We start from the raw sequence: 22,620 nt of genomic DNA on the forward strand, positions 1-22,620 counted from the left end.
GAACCAGGACCCTGGATGTCTGCCCTAAACTCCCAACTTGATGGCATCACTGGTGATTCATGTAATGAGAACAAGGATGCAGGCTTCTGTGCCTTTGATAATGGACTGCAAAGCTGAAATTCAACCACAAAAGCTTTCCCCCAGCATAAACATGCAGAGATTGAGAATGTTTTACCTGTTGAAATTCTGCTTTTCCCTCTGCCAAGGCAGCAGGAGCTCTGGCAGAGGGAAAAGCTGATGACTTTATTGAGAAACAAAAAAGGAGCGTATATATTCTTCCCACTGCTTTTTTGAAGCTTACAAGCTTATCTAACACACACAGGAATGTGTCACTGTCATCCAAAGGGAGGGAACCATCGCTCAATGACCAGCAGAAGGTCACAGGGAGAGACACGCAGAGGCCTAAGGTGGGTCAAAAGGGACGCGAGTGGCGCTGTGGTCGAAACCACAGAGCCTAGGGCTTGCCGATCGGAAGGTCGGCAGTTCGAATCCCCATGACGGGTGAGTTCCCATTGCTCGGTCCCTGCTCCTGCCAACCTAGCAGTTCGAAAGCACGTCAATGTGCAAGTAGATAAATAGGTACCGCTCTGGCGGGAAGGTAAACGGCGTTTCCATGTGCTGCTCTGGTTCGCCAGAAGTGGCTTAGTCATGCTGGCCACATGATCCGGAAGCTGTCTGCAGACAAACGCCGGATCCCTCGGCCTATAGAGCGAGATGAGCGCTGCAACCCCAGAGTCTGTCACGACTGGACCTAATGGTCAGGGGTCCCTTTACCTTTACATAGGTAAGGCTGCCACGCAAAGTTAACAATCTCACATTAAACAGGCAGCTTGCAATGAGCCTGTCTGCATGCAAAATACCTTTACATTAAAAGCACCTTAAGATTTCATGCTCTGCATCTATGAAAACTTTTAATGGACCATAGCAACACAAAAGCACACATGGTTTCGCCCATACAAAATGGCCGCACATTTCGCCATGTTTCTCCAAGGCAAGGAGAAACTCTCCAACCATTTCGCAGGGGAAAAACTCACCAGTAGCAGTTTCTCTCCCCTCTGCCCCAGCCCCTCCCTCTCTCCCTTTCGTTTTCAGCAACTGTGTTGGCTGCCTCACAGCCATTTTGCCTCCTTCACAATGACTTGGACACTCAGTGGGGGGTGGGGGGGTAGCATGGTTGCTGCCATCCAAACAGAAGCGGGTAATATTTGGGGGGAATTCTGTAAAGATGAGGAAAAGAAAATTTCTTTGGGGAAATTCTGTGAAGTTGAGGAAAAGAAAAATCCGAAAGGTGGGATGGGGAGGGGATTCGCCTGCAAAACATTGGTTCCACTCTATAGGAAACATCGTTTTGCTCAATAGTTCTCTTTTGATTAAAAAGGAAGAGAAATGTAAATATGGGCATGGGTTGCCCTCTAGTGGTAGTCGAAAAGATTGCATACGGCGCAGCAGCTTGCGTTTCAAAGGACGTCATCTGGGGATCACATGACGCCATCCGCGTAAATATGACATTGCAAGGGTATTAGCACAATATGGACCGAGTGGGAAGGAGGGAAGAGTCTTGCTACAGTGAGGATGACCCTAACGGAGGCAGAAGATTGCATTTCCCATTTTTGGCTACAGGCTGTGTGCCCTTAGGTATTGGAGCGGGGAAGGGGTGTTAGATAGCTTGGAAATAAGTAAATGGTCTAAGCCAGGCACGGCCAAACTTGGCCCTCCAGATGTTTTGGGACTACAATTCCCATCATCCCTGAACACTGGTCCTTTTAGCTAGGGATGATGGAAGTTGTAGTCCCAAAACATCTGGAGGGCCAAGTTTGGCTATGCCTGGTCTAAGCAAAGGCAGGGCACTGTTGTGGGGGTACAGCTTAGTCCAGGCTTCCTCAACCTCAGCCCTCCAGATGTTTTGGGACTACAACTCCCATCATCCCTAGCTAGCAGAACCAGTGGTCAGGAATGGTGGGAATTGTAGTCTCAAAACATCTGGAGGGCTGAGTTTGAGGAAGCCTGCTTAGTCTAAGAAGGATTTGCAACTTTTCCAAAGTTAATATGGCTAATATGGATGCCCCTTGCATTTAATGTTATAGCCTTTAGCATCTTGCATTATTACTAAAGGCACTAAATTCTGTATGCAACAGTGAGAAAAGGGGAGTGGATTTGGATTGTTTGTCCCAAATGAGGTCAGAGACCCCCAAAGAAATGGCAGTCGCTGATAATAGGAGCACCTCCAACCAGCTTTGGTTGACATGTCCCCTTTATCTGGCTAGAGATAGCCTGCCTACACTTTTCCACACTTTGGTAAGTTCCAGGATGGGAAGTCTCCCCAATGTTCAGCTTCATTGGTTTTAGTATTATGAGAGATGGAGAGGGGGGAAATATCACTTGGGGGTACCCTTAGTTCTCAGGCTTGGGTCCCGAAATCTCAGGGTCCAGGGTGCTCCTTTCCTGGCAACCCTAGCTCAGAAATGTTTGCAGCATTGTAAGAGGGAACACCGCTTGGATAGCTCAGTCAGTAGAGCAGGAGGCTCTTAATCTCAGGGTTGGGAGTTCAAGCCCCACGTTGGGCAAAAGATTCCTGCGTTGCAGGGGGTTGGACCCCCTCAGGGCCCTTCCAACTCTACAATTACATGGTTCTATGTATACCATCATGTTCACAAGTCATCAGGGATGCACAATAAAAAGGACAGCTGGAGCCCAGCCCTCACCAGTCACCCCTCACCTGTCACAATGGAATTTTCCAGACACACACACACGCACATACATACATATATATATATATATATATACACACACACACATACACACACACAGAGACATAGATGATAGATAGATAGATAGATAGATAGATAGATAGATAGATAGATAGATATAGATAGATGATAGATAGATGATAGATAGATAGATAGATGATAGATAGATAGATAGATAGATGATTGATAGATAGATAGATATAGATATGATATGTACATTTCACTGATTTTACAATCATTTTGACATTTTAAAACTTGACTTCCTTTCCCCTCTTTCTGCGGTTCCATAAATTTATTTTTAATATCTTCTGCATATCCAAATTAACTTATTTATTTATCTTCTTTAAATATATCCTCTTATGTAGCTGCAGGTTACTACAATAATCTTGCCAGTACTTTTATCTGTATATAATTTATCTGTAAATATTTAATAAACCATTTCCATTCTTTTATAAAAAGTTTGCTATCTTGATTTCTTATTCTTCCGGTAAGTTTTGCCATTTCTGCATATTCCATAAGTTTTTATATCCATTCTTCCTTTGCTGAGACTTCTGCTTCTTTCCATTTTGGTGCAAGTAATATTCTTGTCACTGTAGTCGCATACATGAATAAATTTCTATACAATTTAGGTAGTTCAACCCTATAATTCCCAAGATAAAGGCTTCTTGGTGTGTGTGTTTTTACAAATGTTATACTAAGCATCCTTCATTTCATTGTATATCATTTCCTAGGTCTGTTAGGAGATGCTGCACACTGGGTGGACATTGGGTCAGATTACCGATTGTTGTTGTTGTTTAGTTATTTAGTCGTGTCCGACTCTTCGTGACCCCATGGACCAGAGCACGCCAGGCACTCCCGTCTTCCACTGCCTCCCACAGTTTGGTCAAACTCATGCTGGTAGCTTCGAAAACACCGTCCAACCATCTCGTCCTCTGTCGTCCCCTTCTCCTTGTGCCCTCCATCTTTCCCAACATCAGGGTCTTTTCCAGGGAGTCTTCTCTTCTCATGAGGTGGCCAAAGTATTGGAGCCTCAGCTTCACGATCTGTCCTTCCAGTGAGCACTCAGGGCTGATTTCCTTCAGAATGGATAGGTTTGATTTTCTTGCAGTCCATGGGACTCTCAAGAGTCTCCTCCAGCACCATAATTCAAAAGCATCAATTCTTCGGCGATCAGCCTTCTTTATGGTCCAGCTCTCACTTCCATACATCACTACTGGGAAAACCATAGCTTTAACTATACGGACCTCTGTTTGCAAGATTACCGATACTTGTACCTAAAGGAAATAAAGGGCTGTATAGAATTATAAGCATCCCATGCCATGTATTTCTGGGATTTAAGACATCCCAGTGCCTCCCCCTGCCAAGAAAACGCAAGCTAAGAAGAAAGTGACAATAAAGCTAACTTCCCAGATGTGTGAGTGTTAATAAAAACACAGAGAGACTGCAATTCTCCCGGTGATCAGATGGCGGTTGGAAGAGAGACACTTTGGCTCTCCTTCGCGGGAGCACAGGCCTCATTTGCAAGTAAACGCTCCACGATTATGTATGCAAATAGGGCAATTTAAAACCCCGAGCCGGTGCAAACAAATCTATACAGCACCAAACAGCCAGGATCGGCTTGGCCTGCCATTGCCTGCACTTTTGCTTCTATTAACTTGAGCTTAAATTGAAATGTAGTTTCCCCCATATGTGTCATTTGGATTAGAAGCCTGAATAATTTGCCGAGAACACGGCGGAGCAAGGCTGGAATGCTAAAACTCCGCCGCAGACTGGAAATGTTTGGGCTCCGACGTGGTTAATAATCTAAACTGAAGGTCTGGAGAAAACAATCAGCGAGGCACGGAGACGCTCGCTGCCAGCGGAATACAGCTCCAGTTTTTAATAGGACACCCAGTCAGGAGAAATATGTTTGCATCAAGGAGGCTGGATGTCTGGAGAGACGCTGCCTGGCTGGACCTCTCCTGGGACCGTGCCATGGGTGCAGTTTGCCAGGCAAAGGGGGAGTAGGCCCCTCTGTGGCTCTACATGCACACGGTCACGGGTTCAACCCGTGGCATATCCAGGTAGGACTGGGAAACACCTCTGTCTGAAAACCTGGAGAGCTGCTGCCAGCCAGTGTTGACAATAGATGGAGCAATGTTCCTCTGAGCTTTGCCTCCTTAAAAACCCTTCTTCTGAGAGCGGCTTTTGAAAGTAATGGACTACGCAGAAATGGCAAAGCTGACAGTGAAATTAAGAGATCAAAATGACAAACTTCTTATATAAGAATGGAGGGCCTTTCATGGACTGTTTTTTTAAACACACACACACTGCAGTCAAATGAAATCACAGGCAGGACTTGAGATGAGAGCAGCGGAAGACGATAAAATAACTGTAGCTTTTCCTAATGGAAAAAGATATAATGCAGTAGAAAATGTTTGATTAAGAACACTGTGGAGGTGGGAAATTCATTTTATGAAACAACGTAACTATGTGATATATGAAGATTATTGTGAAAATAATAATTAAATTATACAGCAAAATCCCCTCTTCTGAAAGCGATCCTTCAAACTGAAATTATGTCCTCCTCCTCTCCATCCCTAGCCACTGCCCCGATAAGAACGGCACACAAATGCATATTTATTTTGGAAACTTCTGTTTGGCACAATTACATTAAAAAACCTGTGTTAAAAAAAATATTTTTAAAATTGGCCATTTCTCCCCGCCCTCCGCCCTCCAACTGGGAAACGTGTTTCAAACTTTGGCTTTCACCAAAAAGGGGGAAAAAATCATTATTGCACTAATCCAAGGAGAAAATATTTTTTTTAAAAAAGCAGGCACATGTGGACAGATAAAATAAATACTTGTGCTGCCTGCAATAGACCTCAGGTTTCTGGAATTTCTGGAGGGCAGGGAAGTAGTATTTGAGAGGAAGTTACAACAGGACAGGGTGCAAATTCACCCCAGCGAGCACAGCCCAGTACTATGGATGAGTAATACCAAGATAACTAAAAGCACTCGTGTGTGGATGAAAGCACACAAAAGCACACACACACATACACACAAAATGGCTCGGTTGATCCCCACATATGCATTAAAAACACCCTGGTATGTACACAGCCTCTGTGATCATGTTTATCTAACTTTGAGGTTCAGGCAGGAAAGATGTCTGAAGTTTACCTTACTAGCCCTGGCAAGTATTCCTTTTGTCAGGTAAACTAGAGGTGACATGTCGCCGCAAGAACTAAGGAGTTGGCTGCTCTCGGCTTGTAAAAATATCTGAAAGGGAGAGGCTGGGTTTCCATGGTGCAGCTGAGTCATTTCAGACTCCAGACTTCCCAGCCTCACAGCTCTTCCCTTCAGATGGCAGCGTGTACTTTTTTGACCCCATCAAAATGTGTCATGTCAGCTCTCTTGTATTTGGGGGTCCCTCCTACTCATTCTGAGTGACTCCCTGGTCTGCTGGCCCCAAGTCCTGCCTGGTGGGGGACACTGCTGGTCTTTCTCAGTGGCTTGGAATCTGCTACCTGCTCTCTGTTGTGGATGGTGCCCATTAAAGGAGGAGAGGAGGACCTCTTTCAGGCCGAGAGCCACATAGACCCACAGTTAACTTTCTGGGGGCCACATGTCTGGGGAAGTGTCTTAGGGACCCCAAAAATACCCTTCAGAATGATTGCACCACATTTGTTGTTTAGTCGTTTAGTCGTGTCTGACTCTTCGTGACCCCATGGACCAGAGCACGCCAGGCACTCCTGTCTTCCACTGCCTCCCACAGTTTGGTCAAACTCATGTTCGTAGCTTCGAGAACACTGTCCAACCATCTCATCCTCTGTCATCCCCTTCTCCTTGTGCCCTCCATCTTTCCCAACATCAGGGTCTTTTCCAGGGAGTCTTCTCTTCTCATGAGGTGGCCAAAGTATTGGAGCCTAAGCTTCAGGATCTGTCCTTCCAGTGAGCACTCAGGGCTGATTTCCTTCAGAATGGACTCTCAAGAGTCTCCTCCAGAACCATAATTCAAAAGCATCAATTCTTTGGCGATCAGCCTTCGTTATGGTCCAGCTCTCACTTCCAATCAATCTGATTTTGATGCTGCCCATCTGGTGATGTCCATGTGTAGAGTCGTCTCTTGTGTTGTTGGAAAAGAGTGTTTGTGATGACCAGCTTGTTCTCTTGACAGAACTCTATTAGCCTTTGCCCTGCTTCGTTTTGAACTCCAAGGCCAAACTTGCCAGTTGTTCCTTTTGTCTCTTGACCCTCTACTTTAGCATTCCAATCCCCTATCATGAGAAGAACATCCTTCTTTGGTGTCATTTCCAGAAGGTGTTGTAAGTCTTCATAGAATTGGTCAATTTCAGTTTCTTCAGCATTGCACCACATAGGAGCAGTTAATTCTTTTAAAAAAATAAATAAATGACAGATTTGGGGTAGTCTCGAGGGACCACAAAGAGCCTCTTATGGGAGCTGAATGCTTCCTGCAGGCCCTGGGGTATCTACCCCTGCACTGAGTGCTAGACCCCCTTCAAACTTTACTTAGCATCTCCTGGCTTTGCAGCCTGGATGAAGCAGGACAGCAGTTAACTAGGCCTCCTCAATGTCAGGTCTGTACACTTATAGCTTTAGACATGTCGTTACCCGCTAAATTTAACCACTGATGCTTCACTGTTATCCACCTGTAACATTGCAATTCTCAAGCCATCCGCCGTGTCTATTCTCATAGAGATTTAAATGCACAAGCAGATGGGCAGGTTGAATCCAATTGATGAGCCGGTTAGTGCTATATTCAAGCATTTGGGCATGAAAAGGTGGCTATCAGAAGCCCTTGAATCTGTTCAGAATGGCTCCATAAAGAGCATCAAATGGTACGTAACGCAATGGAGTCTGACACAAACAGGGCTTTATTGCTGAGAGCGCGGCAAAGAATAGCAGAAGCGCAATCCGTTCTTCAAAATCTCCTCGTAAGTCCATTAGCCGATGAACACTGATGAAACTGGGGACTCAAACTCGAAGTAAACTAATAAAATAGGACCAGAGCCTTTTTCAGATGTGGCTTGACCTCCATGCACAGAGAATGCCCAAATACACCTGAGCATCTGCTCAGGGGGCGCAGCATCAAAAGAGCATTGGCCAGTGGGAAGACCCATAGATCAGACCCCCAGAGGGTCCATTTAACCCGCCCAGGGGGTTCATGGGATATACCCATCAATGAGTCTGAGACATCCCATTTTGGGGGGCCTTGCTCTCACATGGAAAAACTACAAAAGTGGCACTGACAACATGAGCTGCCATACGTCCGAATTTTCCCAGAATACTGTGGTCAGCAGCAGTGTCTGGGCAAAAATTTGTCAGATATCCGGGAAAATCCATGGTAGCTCATGCCAGCAGTGCCACTTTTGAAGTTTTTCCATCAAAATAGCTCATAAACAACTCTTCTGTCCTTATTTTCACCATTTGAAAAATGGTAACCCTACCAGGTGCGCATGTTGTGCAAGATCGTGGTGCCCCCAAACACACACTTTGGGGTGCTGTGCTCTCGCGCAGGTACATGACTCACACATGAGTGCAGCCCAGAAACACACTCCCAGTTTTGCGCTGGGACATGTTGGAGGGTTTGGTGGCACCATTCACATATCAAAAACTACCACAGAGATGTCAACATTTTCAAAAACAGGAGGTCCATGGCTTGGCTTTTGAAAAACTGCGGCCCCGCAATACTTAGCTAATTGGGAACCACTGCTGTAAAGAGGCGCATGTTGATGTCATCATGCTCCTGCTTTCGCCTGCTCATGCAAATGAAGCAAACACATACAGAGGACTAGTGTGGGTGATGTTCTGTTGACACCAAGAAAATACAGTGGTACCTCGGGTTAAGTACTTAATTCGTTCAGGAGGTCTGTTCTTAACCTGAAGCACCACTTTAGCTAATGGGGCCTCCTGCTGCTGCCATGCTGCCAGAGGACGATTTCTGTTCTCATCCTGAAGCAAAGTTCTTAACCCGAGGTACTATTTCTGGGTTAGCAGAGTCTGTAACCTGAAGCGTCTGTAACCTGAAGCGTATGTAGCCTGAGGTACCACTGTAATCCCAGGCTGACATCATCTTGTGAAACACGACAACAACATAGCCCAAGGTTATCATTCACACCCTTCCTCCCTCCTTCTTGGGAATCCCCACTTTAAACTGGACCTTAAATATAAGGTCACATTCGCACCATACAGTCAAAGCACATGGCTTCCCCCAAAGAATACCAGGAACCATAGTTAACCCTGAGAGAGCTACAGTTCCCAGGACTCATAACAAACTACAGTTCTCAGGATTGTTGGGAGGAAGCCATGGATGGGTGTGACTTAAGTCTCTGGACCTAGACATAGAGATATTTGGCCGAAGTTGTGGTACCAGGAGGCAAATACAGTGGTACCTCAGGTTAAGAACTTAATTCGTTCTGGAAGTCCGTTCTTAACCTGAAACTGTTCTTAACCTGAGGTACCACTTTAGCTAATGGGGCCTCCTGCTGCTGCCATGCTGCCAGAGGACGATTTCTGTTCTCATCCTGAAGCAAAGTTCTTAACCCGAGGTACTATTTCTGGGTTAGCAGAGTCTGTAACTTGAAGCGTCTGTAACCTGAAGCATCTGTAACCCGAGGTACCACTGTATTGCTATTGGCCCAAGGACTAAAATGCAACTGCGGACCTAACTTACACGCATATTGGAGTTCTCAAGTTCAGTATGGGTTTCCAGTCCACGTAACACAACAGAAAGATGAACCCAACAGAAAGATAATAATAATAATAATAATAATAATAATAATAATAATAATAATTTATTATTTATACCCCGCCCATCTGGCTGGGTTTCCCCAGCCACTCTGGGCGGCTTCCAAAAGAATATTAAAATACTATGATACATCAAACATTAAAAGCTTCCCTAAACAGGGCTGCCTTCAGATGTCTTCTAAAAGTCTGGTAGTTGTTGTTCTCTTTGACATCTGGTGGGAGGGCGTTCCACAGGGAGGGCGCCACTACCGAGAAGGCCCTCTGCCTGGTTCCCTGTAACTTGGCTTCTCGCAGTGAGGGAACCGCCAGAAGGCCCTCGGTGCTGGACCTCAGTGTCCGGGTAGAACGATGGAGGTGGAGACGCTCCTTCAGGTATACTGGACCGAGGCCGTTTAGGGCTTTAAAGGTCAGCACCAACACTTTGAATTGTGCTCGGAAACGTACTGGGAGCCAATGTAGGTCTTTCAAGACCGGTGTTATATGGTCTCGGCGGCTGTTCCCAGTCACCAGTCTGGCTGCTGCATTCTGGATTAGTTGTAGTTTCCGGGTCACCTTCAAAGGTAGCCCCACGTAGAGCGCATTGCAGTAGTCCAAGCGGGAGATAACCAGAGCATGCACCACTCTGGCGAGGCAGTCCGCGGGCAGATAGGGTCTCAACCTATGTACCAGATGGAGCTGGTACACAGCTGCCCTGGACACGGATTTAACCTGTGCCTCCATGGACAGCTGTGAGTCCAAAATGACTCCCAGGCTGCGCACCTGGTCCTTCAGGGGCACGGTTACCCCATTCAGGACCATGGAATCCCCCACACCTGCCCGCCTCCTGTCCCCCAGAGACAGTACTTCTGTCTTGTCAGGATTCAACCTCAATCTGTTTGCCGCCATCCATCCTCCAACCGCCTCCAGACACTCACACAGGACCTTCACCGCCTTCACTGGTTCTGATTTAAAGGAGAGGTAGAGCTGGGTGTCATCTGCATACTGATGAACACCCAGTCCAAACCCCCTGATGATCTCTCCCAGCGGCTTCATATAGATATTAAAAAGCATGGGGGAGAGGACAGAACCCTGAGGCACCCCACAAGTGAGAGCCCAAGGGTCTGAACACTCATCCCCCACCACCACTTTCTGAACACGGCCCAGGAGGAAGGAGCGGAACCACTGTATGACAGTGCCCCCAGCTCCCAGCCCCTCAAGACGGTCCAGAAGGATGTTATGGTCGATGGTATCAAACGCTGCTGAGAGATCCAGCAGAACTAGGAAACAGCTCTCACCTTTGTCCCTAGCCCGCCGGAGATCATCAACCAGTGCGACCAAGGCAGTTTCAGTCCCGTGATGAGGCCTGAATCCCGATTGGAAGGGATCCAAATGGTCCGCTTCTTCCAGGCGTGCCTGGAGTTGTTCAGCAACCACTCGCTCAATCACCTTGCCCAAGAATGGAAGATTTGAGACTGGGCGATAGTTGGCCATCGTGGCCGCATCTAAAGATGGTTTTTTAAGAAGCGGTTTAATAACCGCCTCTTTCAGCGGGTCTGGGAAGGCTCCCTCACGGAGGGAAGCATTCACCACCCCACGAAGCCCATCGCCCAGTCCTTCCCGGCTAGCTTTTATAAGCCAGGATGGGCAAGGATCAAGGAGACAGGTGGTTGGTTTCACTCGTCCAAGCAGCCTGTCCACATCCTCGGAGGTAACAGATTGGAATTGATCCCACACAATTTGACTAGACAGGACTCTAGCACTCCCCTGCCCCGGCCCTGCTCCCACGGTGGCGTCTACCTCTTCCCGAATCTGAGCGACTTTATCTGCAAAAAAACTTTGCAAAATCATTGCAGGAGATCATGTGGCCCGTATTGGGCCCCGATGTAGCAGGTGGTTCCGCTAAATTGCGGACCACCTGAAAAAGTCTCCTGCTGCTGTTTTCTGCAGATGCAATAGAGGCGGCGAAGAAAGCCTTCTTCGCCGTCGCTACCGCCACTTGGTAGGCTCGACACTGAGCTCTAACCTGTGTCCGGTCAGCTTCAGAATGGGTCATCCGCCACCGGCGCTCTAGCCGTCTCAACGATTGTTTCATTGCCCTCAGATTCGTGGAAAACCACGGGGCCGTCCGGGCTCCATGCAATCGGAGAGGGCGCTTCGGAGCCAAACAGTCAATAGCCCTGGTTAACTCCACATTCCAGCGGGCCACCAGGGAATCAGCTGAAAGGCCATCAACATGGGATAAAGCATCCCCTACCGCTCTCTGGAAACCATTTGGATCCATTAAGTGGCGGGGGCGGACCATCCGAATCGGTCCCACCTCCCTGCAGATGAAACCCTACAGTGTTTGTAAGGAACAGGTCTGGGTATGTTTCAGGCCTGAAGGCTGTTCTCCAGGGGAACCAGTATGGGACAAAAGAACATATCCCAGGCTTTCAAACTTTGCTTGTTCTTGGAGAAGCGATTTCCTGGAAGAGTTCACAACAAATCAAGAATGCTGTTTGGTAATGCTGAGCTGCCTTTCAATGGAGCCTTTGTGTATTTAGCGTTCTCCTGTGGTTGCTACATTGGTGGGTGGAGGAGCTCCATGGGAGTAAGGTAAAGGGGAAGGGGAACAGACAGATGGGCGGGCACCTGCTATTGTCACAAGCAGCCTGCCTGTGAGCAGGCACCAAGGGTTGGCATCATCAGGTATCTGCCAAGGCCCTCCCCCTCTGCAGGGAGTCAAAGGCTGACACCCAGAGCCTCCTGGCCCTGCAGCTGTTCCTCCTTGCTGTCACTCCCTTCAAGGGAAAGTTTGCTGCTTTGCATGCAGAACGTCACAGGATCAATTCCCAGCATCTCCACATAGGGCTGGGAGAGACTCCGCATTCCCCTTTATGAGTTTTGGTCAGGGCCAGGCATTCCTTTGTTGCAACAGGTTGACTACAGCAGGTTCACTCTACTAGTCAGCCTTGGCAATAAAGTTTTGTATTTCACCAGCAGAACATTTAATCGACAGGGAAGATCTTTAAAAACACTCATTCCAACCCCATACCCTCCATGTTATGTACTGAAGTTCTCACCCTGGGCCAGCAGGGGGATACTGCAGATAGTTTTCACTCAGGTCCACATATGCAAATAAGGAATTGAAAGTGACATTCAGTGATTGGATAGTTACAGAAAGTTGTTACTGTTGCATTATAGTGGAGCTCTATATAAGCAGGCTGGCTGAATCCTTCAGTTCAGTTCTGTTCTGGCCTGTGAATAAACAAGAGCTGTTGAAGAATCGCTGTGTTGTCTGATATGTTCACCCACAACTTAACACTCCAAGTGTCTCTATTTTCCAGGGATAGTCCTGGAATTACGAAAGCTTCTGATTTGATCCTGGAATGTCCCTATTTCCCCCACCAGTGCTCCAGGAAGAGGATGAGCCAGTACTTGTCCAGAGCGGCGGTGGCGAGGGAGAATCCTGTCACCTCTCCATGGCCTTGGGCAGCTCATAGTGGTTGCTGGAGAGTGGGCAAGGAGGAGGAGAGGCAGGGGCCGCCAAGGCCTCTGGGTGGGAAGAAAGGGGGAGCAAAGAGGAGTGCAAGGAGTCTTGATAGGAAATGCTGGGGGGGGGACACACACACCAAAAAATGGGAGGTCAAGGAGGGTCAGTTGTGGGGAGAAGTGAGGAATGCCCGTATTTTCAACTGAGGTAAAAAGGTAAAGGTAAAGGACCCCTGGATGGTTAAGTCCAGTCAAAGGTGACTATGGGTTTGCGGTGCTCATCTCGCTTTCAGGCCAAGGGAGCTAGCATTTGTCCACAGGCAGCTTTCCAGGTCATGTGGCCAGCATGACTAAACTGCTTTTGGAGCAACGGGACACCGTAATGGAAGCCAGAGTGCACAGAAATGCCATTTACCTTCCGGCCGCAGCAGTACCTATTTATCTACTTGCACTGGTGTGCTTTCAAACTGCTAGGTTGGCAGGAGCTGGGACAGAGCAACAGGAGCTCACCCCGTCATAGGGATTTGAACTGCCAACCTTCTGACTGGCAAGCCCAAGAGGCTCAGTGGTTTGGACCACAGCGCCACCCCTCCCATTTTTACCTCATCTGAGGACTGTTGTCCAGAGGAAGTCCTTCTTCACACAGTGCCTACTTAAATATGGAAGCAGTGAAGGCCACCAACTCACTGTGCCTTTCAAGAAGATAAGACAAATTCGTGGAGAAGAGTAGCTAATGCTTCTGAATACTCATCTCTGGTAACCACAAAGGGGGAGAGTGCTGTCGTGCTCAGGGGGTTTTGCACAGGCATCTGGTTGCCCTGTGAGGACAAGATGCTGGGCTAAAATGGGCCATTGGCCTGATCCAGCCAGCTTTTCTTATATTTTTACAGGACAGACTTTGACACAGCGCTGCTTTAATTTAGCCTTGGGCTGGGTAGACCTTCAACCAGAAGACTCCAACTGTCCTCTTTAAATTAGGGCACACAAGCAGCCTCTTTACTTACAGCAGGCTCACCTTTTAATCAAATGAAATTTACTCTGACAGCTCGATGGCCACTCTGCGTACTGTGAAGAGCTGCAGTTGTCCCACTAAGCCCAGTCCTGCAGATCTTCTCTCTCTCTCTCTCTCTCTCTCTCTCTCTCTCTCTCTCGTAACAGAAAAAGGACAAAGCTTAAGACTTGTTCTTCTTTTCAAAAAGTTGGCAGGAGGGAGTGTGATTTCTCATAGGCCCACAACTATAAAGAGAATCACCAAGGGCGTCTTCACCTCTGAGGAAGATGGATGTGTGAGTGCCTGCCGCTCGCTTTCCGAGGGGCCTTAAGGCTAAAAATGACCAATGGGAGCTGCTCTGGTTCTTTTAACTAATCGACTGGAACCTTCTGAGCAATGGCAGTCATTAGGAACAGGAGTGCTGCGGCAGAGCGGCCCAAATGGCGAGGCTGTTGCTTTAACTGAAAGACGCCGTGACAGCAACGTCTCTCTGTTGAGGCTGCTGGGAAGGATTGACCCCGTCAGATGCGTAAGGGCGGCATCGAACACAGCAGCGTAGATTTTCTGCAATACCCTGGCAGACAGGAAACTGTTGGCATTCAGGGCAGGGATGGGGAACCCCATTCACGTTCCCTCAGAGGCCATCTTCCAGGAGCCACATGCCGGCAACTGTTACTCTATCTCTCTCATGCATCTCTCTCTGTTCCCCGTCCTATGGCAAGCGAGAGGTATTAGCACATCTTGAGAACACTTATCCAGCCAAAGGCACTTGAGGAGGGTGGAGAACAAGGCCGTTGAGGTGTAGCTTGGGGATATGGGTGCGGCCTGGAAAAGACTGTTCCCTAGGAGGACTTCCAAAAGTCAGATAAAGAGGCCTGGAGCCAGAGGTTTAAAAGCATATGCTGGAAGTGTAAAGAAAAAGAAAGGTCTTTTTACCATATGTGGTGGGAATGTAGAGATTTTTTTTAAAAAATTGGGAAATGATATATAATGCGTTGAAGAAAATGTTTAAATTAACATTTGTAAAAAAAACAAACCCAGAAGCATTTTTGTTAGGGATTGTAGGAAAAGACCTGCCAAGGAAAAGAAAGAACTTATTTAGGTATGCTACAACAGCGGCAAGAGTCTTGATTGCACAACGATGGAAGAATGAGGAAACCCTGATAAAAGAACAGTGGCAAGAGAAATTGATGAACTATGCAGAACTGGTGAAATTGACATGCAAACTACAAGACATGGACAACTGTGATTTCAAAGAAGAATGGGAACCTTTTACAAATTATCTAAAAAAAACCAACCAAAATGAATTGGACTCCCTGGCAATTTCTGAATAAACATACAGTGGTGCCCCGCAAGACGAATGCCTCGCAAGACGGAAAACTCGCTAGACGAAAGGGTTTTCCGTTTTTTGAGCTGCTTCGCAAGACGAATTTCCCTATGGGCTTGCTTTGCAAGACGAAAATGTCTTGCAAGTTTGTTTCCTTTTTCTTAACACCGTTAATACAGTTGCGACTTGACTTCGAGGAGCAACTCATAGAACGCAGTGTACATAGTAGCCTTTTTTGAGGTTTTTAAAGACTTTGGTGATTTTTGAAGCTTTTCCAAAACTTCTTTTGCAGCCATTTGGTAAGTTAAGCTTTTAAAACTTTTTGGGGGGGTTTTGGATTTTGGGTTGGGGTGTTTGGAATTTAAGGACTTGGTGTTGGGGAGGGGTTTGCAAGAATCTGGAAGCTTGTGTGTTTTTTTTCTGCATTTTTATGATTTTCTGTGACCATTGGGCCACTCTGCTGTTTTTTTAAAAAAAAATCTGGAATTGAATTTCTGTGTGCTGGGTGGCTGGGGGAACAGTTGGGGAGGGGTTTGCAAGAATCTGGAAGCTTGTGTGTTTTTTTCTGCATTTTTATGATTTTCTGTGACCATTGGGCAACTCTGCTGTTTTTTAAAAAAAATTCTGGGTTTGAATTTTGAAATGCTCTTTACAGTATGTGTGACTTTAAAGAGCACTTAATAAACTCTTGTACCAAATTTGGCTTTGTTTGGACTTTTTTTTGACCTTAGGAACGCATTAATTGATTTTCAATGCATTCCTATGGGATTTCGTGCTTCGCAAGACGAAAAATTCGCTCGACGAAAAAATTCACGGAACGAATTAATTTCGTCTTGCGAGGCACCACTGTACACAAATTTACTGAGGGACAACAAAAATGATAGATAATATAAGGATGTGTACAGTTTTATAATATGCAGAAGTTAACATGGGATGAGAAATCAGAGAAAGGAGCTGAGGGAAGTCGTAAGGGCAAGGGAGGGAGGGCTTGTTGGGGAGGTGGGAGGGGAAATGGGGGGGGAATAAGGAAGATGATTTGTTTTGATAATTTGCTATAATAATAATAATAATAATAATAATAATAATAATAATTTATTTATATCCCGCCCTCCCCAGCCGAAGCCGGGCTCAGAGCAGCTAACATCAAATGTATAACACATTAACATAAAATCAGACAATCAATTAAAATACATCCTCAAATCAGATCAGGATCAGAATAAAAGCCAATCAGATGACAACCCCGCAGATTAGGGTAGGGGACCTTAAATGCTCACAAGGCCCAACTGTTTGTGCTGAACTTATATGGGCCTGTGAGAAAAATTGGGAGGCCACTTTCATGCAAGTTCTTATGAAAGGGGAGAGGGTGTCATAGAATCATAGAATCATAGAATCATAGAGTTGGAAGAGACCACAAGGGCCATCGAGTCCAACCCCCTGCCAAGCAGGAAACACCATCAGAGCACTCCTGACATATGGTTGTCAAGCCTCTGCTTAAAGACCTCCAAAGAAGGAGACTCCACCACACTCCTTGGCAGCAAATTCCACTGTCGAACAGCTCTTACTGTCAGGAAGTTCTTCCTAATGTTTAGGTGGAATCTTCTTTCTTGTAGTTTGGATCCATTGCTCCATGTCCGCTTCTCTGGAGCAGCAGAAAACAACCTTTCTCCCTCCTCTATGTGACATCCTTTTATATATTTGAACATGGCTATCATATCACCCCTTAACCTCCTCTTCTCCAGGCTAAACATGCCCAGCTCTCTTAGCCGTTCCTCATAAGGCATCGTTTCCAGGCCTTTGACCATTCTGGTTGCCCTCCTCTGGACACGTTCCAGTTTGTCAGTGTCCTTCTTGAACTGTGGTGCCCAGAACTGGACACAGTACTCCAGGTGAGGTCTGACCAGAGCAGAATACAGTGGCACTATTACTTCCCTTGATCTAGATGCTATACTCCTATTGATGCAGCCCAGAATTGCATTGGCTTTTTTAGCTGCCGCGTCACACTGTTGGCTCATGTCAAGTTTGTGGTCAACCAAGACTCCTAGATCCTTTTCACATGTACTGCTCTCAAGCCAGGAGTCAGACTGAACCCCGACCAAAGGGGTTGTTGTGATTGTTAATTTAAAAAAATTCAAAGGGGGGGGGAGCATAGAAAGCTGTCTCATACCAAGTCGGACTACTGGTCCATTCAGCTCAGGCCATTGTCTATATAGGTTCAGTCCCCAGCAGCTCTGGACAGTGCTGGGTCTGCCCCCAGTCTGAAATCTGGCATAGTTAAGGCCAGCTGGTGACACAAATATTGAGCTGGATGGACCAATAATCTGACTCACTGTTTAAAGTAGCTTCCGATCTTTCTGTGTACCTCTGTCCGCTGCCTCAGGTGTGCCCTTACCTGAGGATGGCCTTCGCTTCCCTTCAAACTTATTCAGACATGGCCCATTCCTGAGGCCCTGCTAGCAAGATGTCTTCCAGAAGGACGGAACTTGTGTGGAAATTGATCGGCAGGGCAGTCTTCAACTAAGTAGCTGTGCACCTGCAAGAATTAGCACTAGAGCAAGGGGACATTCCCCCCTGTATGCACCCCACACCACCCCCAAATCTGCTCTGTGAGCCCCCAGAATGGATTTAGGGGGTGCAGAAGGGGAGGAGAGGGGGAGAATATTCTGTTTTACCAAGGGAAATCCTTGCACTGTTGGAACCAGCAACTCAGCGGCAGGTTGAATACAACCCACAGAGGCCTTAATAATGAGCTTGCTTATATAAGAGTTTGCTTTAATTTATTTTTGGAGAATGTGCCTCTGCTTTCCTAATTCCTGCAATGCCACTCCTTTTTTTCTGGGCTGACTATATTGCTCACCTCTGACTTTTTGGCCCTTTGCTTCCTTAGTGTGACTGAGGGATGAGGTTTGTTAGGCATGCTAATGCCTTTGTTTCTTTTAACACAGTTACATGTGTTTTAAAAACAACAACTACACACTAATTCTTCAGGCTAGGAATCTGAACATGACTCTGCTTTGAAAACATCCTTTGACTGAGGTGTACGTTAAATAAGTCTTCAAAGACTTCGGGACAAATTATCACCTGAGCTCTTTCCCACAAGCTACCAGCAGAGGGCAGAAATGACCAATCTGCATGGGGGAAAATGAAACTTAGGTGCCTTTGTGCCTTTATACAAAGGTAAGGTGTGGAACTGGGGAGAAAATAAGTCATTGGCAGGATTCAGCTGTGTTTAAATAGGATCAGATGTCTCTATTTAAATGATTATTAAAAGAAGATAATATACATTTCTGTCAACTAAAGGTTCATACGCCTTATGGGTGAGGTTTGCCTTTGAAAATACAATACAATGAAAAGAACATGTTAGTCCATGTTAGAACCTTGGGTAAAGAAGAAAACAATGTATTTCTTTAATAAATAAGAAACAATACAATAAAAAGAACAAGTTAGTCCATGTTAGAACCTTGGGTAAAGAAAAGAACAATGTCTTTCTTTAATAAATAGGAAACTAAGAAGTCTTCCCCAACAATAAACGGGGACCATTCAGATGGTTTAACACATAACTGCAATTTTTTAAAGAAAGTAAAATAAAACAAACCCTTTTATAGAGTATTTTAGGAAGTGAAAGTTCGTTTCTCCACTCCTATGAATAGTCTGAAAGCATTTAATGAAACGTTTAAAACAAAGCATAAGCTAATGTAGTATTTTTTTTCTTCAGAGGTCCATGTTAATGTTTGATTTAAATAATTAGTTCCAAGAAAAATATAATTGTTACAGGTGAATTATTTAAAGTACAATTAATATCAACTCAAGCTTCAGTTAAAAAACTTGGGATGAAATCAGATATAAATATTAACTTTGTTTCTTTCATATGATACTGTGGCTGATATGTATTTTTTTTTAAAGGAGAACTAAAAGTGAGTTTCTTTCATATCAATGTATACTCCAGCTGGCCGTCAAAATACCTTTTGCAGAAAGCCAGATTAAGCAGGACTGAAATATCAGGTGGCCACAGAGTGCGTTAGAAGGTTGGTGTCTTCTGAGAGAACAACTGGAAGAGCTGCAAATTACAGTGACATTCTTAATGAGCAGAGAGAGATGCGATGATACTGTTCCAAATTATCCCATTTGTAAACTGGCAGAGAGCCACAAAGAACTGTGCCTTGTGGGTGTCTTTTCTTAGGATGAGAGTGTGTGCTACAGGGCATGATCCTGGCAAGAGGCCGTCCAATTCAGAGAGGTGTGTGAGTGATTCATGAGCAACAAGAGTTGGATTCAGAGAAAAGATGCTAAGGGCTACATTGCCCTCTCAGTCACCTTCACTAAATCATTCACAGAGCTCCATTTGAACGCACTGACTCTATAAAATTGCCAGGATGGGAGAGATTCCAGCACTCTGGCATTTTAAAACTGGAGGGTTGCCCTGAACCTGCAGGTTTTAGTTGCTATACTTCACGTTGCTCCTTATATAACAATCTTCGGGAGTAGTGGGCAGATTCTTGTCTTCCTTCCTCTCTAGAACTTGTGGACATCCAGTGCCACTGAATTTTGGAGGATTCAAGGCTGCTAAAATAAAGGACTTCTTTGCATAGCCAATAGTTAATCTGCCACGATGATCAAGGGTCTGGAAACTAAGCCGCATGAGGAATAGTTGAGGAAGTTGAGTATGTTTATCCTGGGAAAGAGGATATATGAGACCCATCTTGAAATATCTCAAGAGCTGTCCCACAGAAGGTGGAGCAAGCTTGTTTTCTCCTGCTTTGGAGGGTAGGATTTGAACCAACAGATTCACGTTACAAGAATAGAGATTCCAGCTTAAACATCAGGAAGAACTTTCTGACATGAAGAGCTGTTCGACAGGAGAACGGACTCCCTCGGGAGGTTATGGATTCTCCTTCCTTGGAGGTTTTTAAGCAGAGATTGGATGGCCATCTGTCATGGATGTTTTAGCTGAGATTCCTGCATTGCAGGGGGCTGGACTCAATGGCCATGGGGGTCAACTCTATGATTCTATGAAATTCGCTCCCACAAGATGCATCAATGGCCACCTACTTGGATGGCTTTAAAAGAGGATTAGACAGATTCATGGAGGGTAAGACTATCGGTAGCTGCTAGCTGTGTTGGCTATGCTCTGCCTCCATGGTTGGAAATAGCCAGGGGTCAGCAAGGTTTACTGGCCATGGGCTGGATCACTCCCACGGAGATCATCCGTGGGCCGGACTGGTACAGCATGACGCCAGAAATGGCATCTGCGCATGTCTGCGGCACCGGAAATTGTTTCTGCGCATGCCCAGACGCCAGAAACTGCGCCTGCACAGAAGTGTTTTTTGGCATCTGGACATGCGCAGAAGCAATTTCCAGTATCTGCGCATGTGCAGATGTGATTTCCGGCACCGCTCAGTGAGTCCCTGCACCGCACTGTGCCGGTTTAGCGCAGTGCGCGGGGGACTCACTGAGCAAGCGGCTCGATTCAGGGGCGGCTCATGGGCCGCTAAAACGGTCTTTGTGGGCTGCATCCAGTCCATGGGCCGCACGTTGCCGACCCCTGTTATAAGATCACTAGATCACTAGATTGCTGTAGGCTGGTTTATATCCTGGAGCAACAAGGTCTCAGGATTTGGCGTTTTGCTTTTAAAAGAGTACCGCAAGCAAGAAACCACCAGTTGCATGTGATGCCTTTTAAGATTTCTGAACAGATAACCTTGCAGTGCATTTCATCTGTCAATAACAACAACTTCAATGCATAGAACAGAGAGGAGGAAATACGTCTTGACAGGCTCGCATATCTAGCAAGCCATCGACTCATTAAATTTTATTAGAGTACTATTCCGTGATGAGGGAAGGAAATGCCTAATGGGAGCAGTACGTTTTTATTCTTTGCAGCCATCGCAATACATTATACGCTGGCAATGAAATAATGCCAGTCCACGTGCGCAGTCTTCTGCACAGAAAGGGCACGGCACATCTCTGTGTAGGGAAGCAACAGAGGAACATAAGCAACATTGTCATAAAGTTCTCCAGCGTGCAAATTGAATCAAGCAGAAAAAGTTAATGGAAGGCAAAACATTTGGCAACGTTGGCAGAAGCTGCACTGAGAGGATCAGCAAGTGATCCCAGTGGTCAATCCAGAGGCAAGAGAGACACATGGAAGGCATTATGGCTTTAGCAATAGGATTTAACAGTCCACCTGGGGTGTACGGGTTGTTAGGGGAGGGGTAGTACCACCATGCTCCTTCTGGGATAGTTTGTCCACCTTAGGTCCCCAGCCTGCACTCACCTCTCACCTGTGGCTCCTAGAAACTGTCAGCGACGGCCCCTGGGAACAGCTTCGACTGACTGGCTAAACCAGGTGAGGGTAGCCAATGGGTCTCAAGCCCTCGTTGAGTTAGGGACTTCCCCTGCATGTGAACACAGGCTCCAGCGGATTCTGCAGACGAGACCAATAGTGGATCCAACTGTCAAGGAGGCCTAGGACCCATGTACCCACGGGACCGCCTCTCCTGGTATGCCCCGCGGAGTACCTTAAGGTCCACAAATGACAACATTTTGGAGGTCCCAGGTCGCAAGGTGGTTAGATTGGTCTCAACTAGGGCCAGGGCCTTTTCAGTACTGGCCCCAACTTGGTGGAACGCTCTGTCACAAGGGCCCTGCGGGATTTGACATCTTTCCATAGGGCCTGCAAGACAGAGCTGTTCCGCCTGGCTTCTGGTTTTGACTCAATCTGACCTTTATGTTTCCCTCCCCTTATGGTCTTGATTTATTGGATACTTTTAAAACGAGGCTACATTTTAAACTGCATTTTAACTTGTATTTTAAATTGGGTGTTTTTTTCTCTTCCCTTTTCCCCTATTATGTTTTTACTGTGGTTTTATTGGTGTTAGCCTGGCTCTGGCCGGGGAGGGCGGGTATAAATTATTATTATTATTATTATTATTATTATTATTATTATTATTATTATTTTATTTTGCACGTGCTGTAGAGGGAAGTGAGGGACAGATGGGACTCATCAAGCTGGGAAAGTTGCCCATCTAGGAGAAGGAAAACTGATCTTAAACCTCCACTGCCTTGTTGGGAATTTTCGGGAGAAGAAAAGGGTAAGGAGTAAACTCTACACAAATCTAGCGTGGAGTCCCTAAATTGGTTGGATGGCGTCTTGTACGCCTCCTGGCAACTCCAGCAGCCAAGCTGGTGCCAAAGATATTGCTCTACTTTCCTTTGGACCACGTCAGCCAAGAGAGGAGTCTTGTCATCTGGGCAGCCCAGGACCTCCATGCACACTGCCCAGGATTGCACCCCGGGAAAGTCATTTCAGGGCTGCTAACACAGCAGACTTCACCCCCCGAGGCACACTCCATTGTCTCTTG

The sequence above is a fragment of the Podarcis pityusensis genome, assembly GCF_964106645.2.
Source record: "Podarcis pityusensis genome assembly, chromosome: 6".
Taxonomy (NCBI): Eukaryota; Metazoa; Chordata; class Lepidosauria; order Squamata; family Lacertidae; genus Podarcis; species Podarcis pityusensis.